Raw genomic sequence first — 6484 nt, forward strand, 5'->3', positions numbered from 1 at the left:
CCACATATATAATGCTGACCATCTTCCTTCTCCTGTGTGCAGTCCCGAGCTATCCTGCCACCCTGAGCCTGAATTGCACTGAATGTTTGCGCCTCGTGCGCCATCGTATAGAGGGAGGATATCACCTAGTCACCACCCTCATTCACCAGACGCAGCCACCGGAAGGCGATTGCCGGCTTCTCCCGACTTGTGCCCTCATCACTCCGAATGGCCTCCAACAGTTCCACAGATGCCTCCAAGGAAATCTCACTATCTGCCATAGCCCTACCAAGCCGAGATACTACAATGTCACCCTCAGCGTAGGACTCCCTGCGTATGTGGCCGGGCCTCCGGGAGTCGAGGGAGATGGCATTCTGTATTACATAAATTCCACTCGCATCCTTGTCGGTGGCATCCAAACTGTAGCAACCCTAACCTTCGACGTCTGTGCCGCCATGGACAAACACCCTTGGTCTCGCAAGTGTGGCAGCCAGAGTTGGCGTAAGGCATATGTTAACGACCACAAGTATGTCTGCCCCTTCAGTCCAGACATGAGATGCTGCTCCCCGTGGGTTTGGCTCCCATGCGCCGGCGACACTCGAGCCTCGGGCTGGGACCGAGTATGTGCTTATACGGGAGGAGGATATGCCGGATGCACCGGCCTGGGCGAGTTTCGTCGAGGTTCTGGTAACTATGTGTCCCTAGACTGGCCCATTCGAGGACACGACATGCCATGGAGAGAGACGTGGGGCCTCGGCATTGACGGCGGAGGAATGGATCCGTTGACATATATTACCATATATCAGAGTCTCGAAACGAAGCCTCCTACGCACTACCAGACTACTGTCGTCGGCTACCAAGACGTATTCGATGAAATCGCTCGTGCTGAACAGACCGAGACTAAATTCCCCATTTCCCCAGAAGCCCGGAATATGTTCCTCAACTTGGCTGAAAACATTGCCCTCTCCCTGGGAATTGCCAACTGTTTCGTCTGTGGAGGCACCGACATGGGTGAACAATGGCCCTGGGAAGCGAGAGAGATCCGACAGCAAACATGGGATGCACTCAACACCACCAACATTACCTTTCCCCAGCGGCCGAAGCCGTACGAATGGGCCCTGAGAACAAATATCATAGGTACCCTCTGCGCTAGTCGAGCGCCATCGAAGCGTTACTCTGTACCAGTGGGAGATTCCGCTTGCACGGGGGTTCTTCAGTATAATGGAAGCCGGACGACCTGGTGGCAAACAGACAACCTGCCCGCCCCGGAGCCTATCTGGACAGAACCCACCTTGAACACGACATGGACGTACGGAGGAAACGCCTCCCTCAAGTGGGTAGCCCCGGCGGGCTACTACTATATCTGCGGACGCAGGGCCTATGAACAGCTCCCGGCCCGCTGGTACGGTACCTGTCTCTTGGGCACTGTCCGACCTAGTTTTTTCCTTCTGCCCCTGCGAGTCGGCGAAACTTTGGGTATCCCCCTATACGTGGACAAGGGGCCTGATAACCCTGCCAGACGTAAACGGTCTTTCCCAAACATCAAGCCCAAAGTCCAAATTGGAGACTGGAAAGACAACGAGTGGCCGCCTGAACGCATCATTCATTACTATGGACCGGCCACATGGGCTGAAGATGGTACATACGGGTACCGTACCCCTATCTACATGCTAAATCGCATTATTCGCCTACAGGCCGTACTCGAAATCCTTACCAACGATTCGGCCCTTGCCCTCAATATCCTAGCTCGACAGAACACTAAGCTCATTACCGCAGTTTACCAAAATCGCTTGGCTCTTGACTACCTCTTAGCCCAGGAGGGCGGGGTGTGTGGCAAGTTTAACCTCAGTAATTGCTGCTTACAGATTGATGACCAGAGCCATGTCATCAGAGAAATAACTGACCGGATGGTCAAATTAGCCCACGTCCCCGTCCAGACCTGGAACAGTGCGTGGGATTGGACTTCCTCCCTAACCAACTGGCTACCAACCTCCGGGAGCCTGCATGGCCTCCTCGTCATGGGTGGCCTGTTCTTGTTGTCCTGCTTATTAATACCTTTGTCTCTCCCCTTGGTTTTCAGGTGCTTCCGCTCCACCATGGAAAGCATCGCTGATCGCCGTGCTGCTGCCCAACTTATGGCTCTCCAGATGTACTCCCCCATTCCCCAGTCTGATGAAGCTGACGATGAAGCACCTTGTGGCTGATGGGCACTTTTCACCTCCTGAGTCACTTAATGAGCCAGTACCCTTGTGCCAGCATAAGACCGGCTACAAAGGGGGGGGGATTCCACTAGGGACCTTCCGTCTCAACCCCGGCGAAGCAACCACCGGCTGCGCAAGGGCTTAGGGCTTGCTTGTTGCCTCCCTCGCTAACTATCCTTGTCCTTTCTTTCCTTTTCAGGGTTCATGGAGGATGGAGGTGATACTCTCCACCAGAATGGATGTTCAAGTATCAAAAGGGGGGAATGAAGGAGTGGAACGCCGGATACTGCTCGAATACTATGAATACTACTGAGCAACAGGACAACCTCATGTTTTTGTGCCTACTGATGGACTTATACTTATGCACTCTACCTCTGCTTTTGGCTGTTTAGCCACACCTTATCACTGCACTGGACATTTGTGCCTTATCCAGTTTTACTGTTTGCTAACGAAAGAAGTTTGCTGTTTACTAATGTAAAGATAGAATGCAGGGCTATTAGACATATAGCTTGTAACAGTAGTTTGCAAGGCCTATACAAGACCAGCTTGCATGTAGCAGCGCCATCTGAATAGACGACCTTGGTGGGTGCTGACACCCCGCCCTGCATTCCTGAGCCGAACGAACCTTATCTCCTGTGCTAGAAAGGAGCATTGTGTGTGTGAAGAATAAGCTGCTAAGTTTCGTTTTTCTTGCCAGTATCATTTCAGTGTTATGACGTGTGTACGTACTGGGACTACAATTTTGTACTGTAAGAACTACAAATGTTTACTGCGCATGTCGGTTGTGGCGTGTAAGGGGCCAAATGCGCAGGCCCAGTAGGGGAGTATAAATGTAAGTGTCAGATGATTTATGACACACAGTGTCCCGAGACTACTCGGTGCTGTTCACTTGCTAGCAATAAAGTTGCCTTGTTTGGAAACAAAATTTGCCTTTCGTCTCCTGATTCCCCACCTGTTTCAACAATACCACCTTAAAGTTAAAGTGATATGGGTTAATTTAGAACACCTTACTACACTTTAGTGAACAGGCCATGTGTTACTTAGAGGAGGGTTTTTACATTTTTTTGGAATAAAAGATTTTTTTTCTATTATTAGGTTAGTTTGTGGGTTTTATTAAATCTTTTCCTTGAATCTTTTAAGTTTTACATACTTGCTGAAAGCTTTGATGTCTGATGGCTGTTGGCAGTGCTGCACCCTTGCACCCCAATTTACTTATTTAATGGTAGGCTAAGTAGGATGAGCTTTCCAAAGAAGAGATCCAGTCAGGATTGAGACATACACAAAAATGGTACAAGGAAAGGGGAAATGTGCACTTCTTTTATTTAACAACTGAAGAATCTACAAAATACTGTCCACAACTTTTCGCGGAAAAACTGGCCATATACCCAGTAGACCTGCAAATCAGTAATGCAACTGTCTCCAGAGATTCATCTTCTTTAGTCCAAGACACACAATGACAATCTTGTATTTTATTTGTATGGAAAGTCTACTACAGATTTCAAAATACCTGACCTGCTGAAAACCGCCCAGAAAAGGAAAACCTGAGTTACCAACCAGCACCTGAAGTTTTGGCAATTCTCAACTTCTTTCTATGTTCTGCCTGTGGGAAGCCTACTTGGAATAGCTTTCCATCGCAACACACAATTTAAGAAAACTGAAGTGAAAGTATTTATTATTTACAAAAGTGCCTGCAAAAGAAGCGCTGCTCTTACCTTGCAGCCGTGCCGGGGCTGTTGTTCCGCACTCCTGAGTCCTGCCTGCAGTGCCCGGTGGCGCGTTCTTCCGTGTCTCCATGGAAACGCTCGCGGTCCCGCAGCAACACGCGTGCGCCCCGCCAAACAAGGCGCTTCCGCTTGCCGTACGGCGAGAGATGCGGAAAAGCCCGCGGGCGGGGGGGAAGGGTAGAGAAAAAAAGAAGAGGAAAGTTTTCAATTAAACGTTTATGACAGCGGGTGCCCCATACTTAGAAGCTGAGAACCTGCACATAGCGCCCTCTTGTGTAAACAGTAATAGCGACGGGAACTAAGGTCAAGGATCGTTTTTGTTTAATGGAGAAAAGCGTCAAAAGTATAGTGTCTGTGTCCCTGCAAACAAACCTGCTCTCAACCACCCCAATCAATCTCAATACTGCTCTTGAAAAAAAACACCCATAAGTTACCCCTTGTTCTGCTGTATGAGGGTCACCTATATGACAGAGTTTTTTTCATATGGACACACAGACAAAAGCAATTACAAAAAGTGTTTTAAAGAGAGATTTGATGAATTTGAGGTGTGGAAAATGAATAAGCCTTTATAGTGGAGCTGAGGCGAATTTAAGCCACTTTTGGTGCCTCTCTCATCACACACATATTTGTATACAATACATTTATGTGCAAATAGTGTTCATGAATAACTATGGTGGCCTATTTTTTAAAGCAGAATTTTTTGTCTCCTGGTTTGTGGTTGATAGATACCAGCAATTACGAAGAAAGGGACGGCGTGGAAAGTGTGGCTCAAAGTTTGGACCACAGTATCTGAGCAAAACCTCTCTTCTGGTGGCCTCATTTCTCTCAAACCCACTGTCTCTTCTTTCTGTTGTTATGATGAGTCAAAAGAAGAGCTGTGAGAACCAGATAGATTTGTCCTACTGTCCTGATGGGCTCTATAAAGAGATCATCAGGCAGACAGCCCAGGTCTAGAAGATAATGGCTGTGCTGGGCTCACAGCAATGAGTCCTAGACCAGCGTAGGCCACAGCCTCGGAGACAGGATTGCTAAATCCTATTTGAGGAAAGTCAGTCACTGTGAAAATTGTCCAGCCTAGGTAAAGTTAAACTACATGCTGATTCCTGCATCGAGGTGCCAACTGTAGCTGGCAAATTTTAAATCCTAGTCATCCTAAGATTTGTGTGGATTGGAGGAAATAGGGCTTGTGTTTCTCTCAAATGTACAGGACCAGCATTAGCAATTGTTGTGGGGCCTTGTACAGCTGCCCCTGCACACGCATAGTACCTGTTTCTCTCTCAGATACACGCTCTCACTCTCTGACACTCACTCAGAAGCAGAGGTGCCAAAATTGGACCATATCCAAAGAGTGAGATTTTTCTGGTAGTGTGTATGAGGTATAAAAAAATAGAAAGGTTTAAGCATCCTATTGTTTGTTTTGTAAATGAAAGAAGCAACATTTATCTTTCTGGGGTGCCTCTAGACTGATGTTGACAGAAAGGAGGCAATATGACTATAATTTTCAAAGAAATTTGTCCTGATAACTAAGTAGTTACGTGGATAAGTTCTCCAGGCTGAAAATTTGCTTCTCAATCAGTCACTACAAATTATGCACCTAGGTTTCACAGTAGGGGAGGCAAAGTCTATATGTGGATCTGATGTAATTTGTAATCCGCTTAGGATTTATGCGGAATAGAAGTTTTAAAATAAATAATAAAATAAATCTGCAGGAAAAAGACACAAACAGATGGTGACCCAGACCTAGATGGAGACAAAGGCCCAGATGCATCGACCATACGTAAAAAAATCAAAAACGTAAAAGTCCTTACCGAAGTTGAAAAACCGAAGAATGCAGTAAAAAAACAAGTCCCACATGTTCGGTTTGGTAAACGAAAGTCGAATGCATTAAAGAAGTGTAATCCCTGTCGTTAATGTGCCCGTAAAACGTGCGCAGAGCAGCCAAATGTTATGCTGACTGCTCTGCGCATGCAAAAAAACGTCAAAGAAGCTGAGGATCGGGAGGGGGCAAAGGCGCTCGTCAGGAGCGTCCTGTATGGATGCCCTTGACCCCCCCTGCTCGAGGTCGAAGCTGCTCCCCGCTTCCCCCTGTTTTAAATAAAAAATCAAAACAAAACTCAAAACTGTAGCAGCCACGGCCCCCCTCCCTTCCTCTCTATTTCTCCTTCTACCACACAGCTCCACCTCCCGCCGTCTTCCACCCCCATGCCCCGCCCTCCTGAGGTCATCGCCGCCGCTCCCCCCTCCACCGGACCCCCCCTCCGCCTTACCGGGCCCGCGCAGCGCCTCTCACCTCTGTGTGAAGGCGCTGCACGGGCAAGAACAGCTGATCGGCGATCAGTGATGCCTCCTCCGACGTCCCTCCATTCTTCCTGGGCCCGCCCTCCTCTGACGTAAGTTACCTACGTAGGTTACTTACATCAGAGGAGGATGGGCCCAGGAAGAACGGAGGGACGTTGGAGGAGGCATCACTGATCGCCGATCAGCTGTTCTTGCCCGTGCAGCGCCTTCACACAGAGGTGAGAGGCGCTGCACGGCCCGGTAAGGCGGAGGGGGGTCCGGTGGAGGGGGAAGCCGCGACGA

At 48.7% G+C, this 6484-nt stretch overlaps 1 protein-coding gene across 1 annotated transcript in view; it reads right to left on the reverse strand.

Annotated features, from left to right (window-relative positions):
• The window catches only part of C6H1orf141 (chromosome 6 C1orf141 homolog), an 88564-nt gene extending 84563 nt beyond the window's left edge, over positions 1–4001 (reverse strand). The window contains exon 1 of the mRNA XM_030207444.1: positions 3893–4001. The gene's annotated coding sequence lies outside the window, so the exon portion shown is untranslated. The remainder of the gene's footprint in view (positions 1–3892) is intronic.
• Between the last annotated feature and the right edge of the window lie 2483 nt (positions 4002–6484).

Source organism: Microcaecilia unicolor, chromosome 6 (assembly GCF_901765095.1).
Source record: "Microcaecilia unicolor chromosome 6, aMicUni1.1, whole genome shotgun sequence".
Classification (NCBI taxonomy): domain Eukaryota; kingdom Metazoa; phylum Chordata; class Amphibia; order Gymnophiona; family Siphonopidae; genus Microcaecilia; species Microcaecilia unicolor.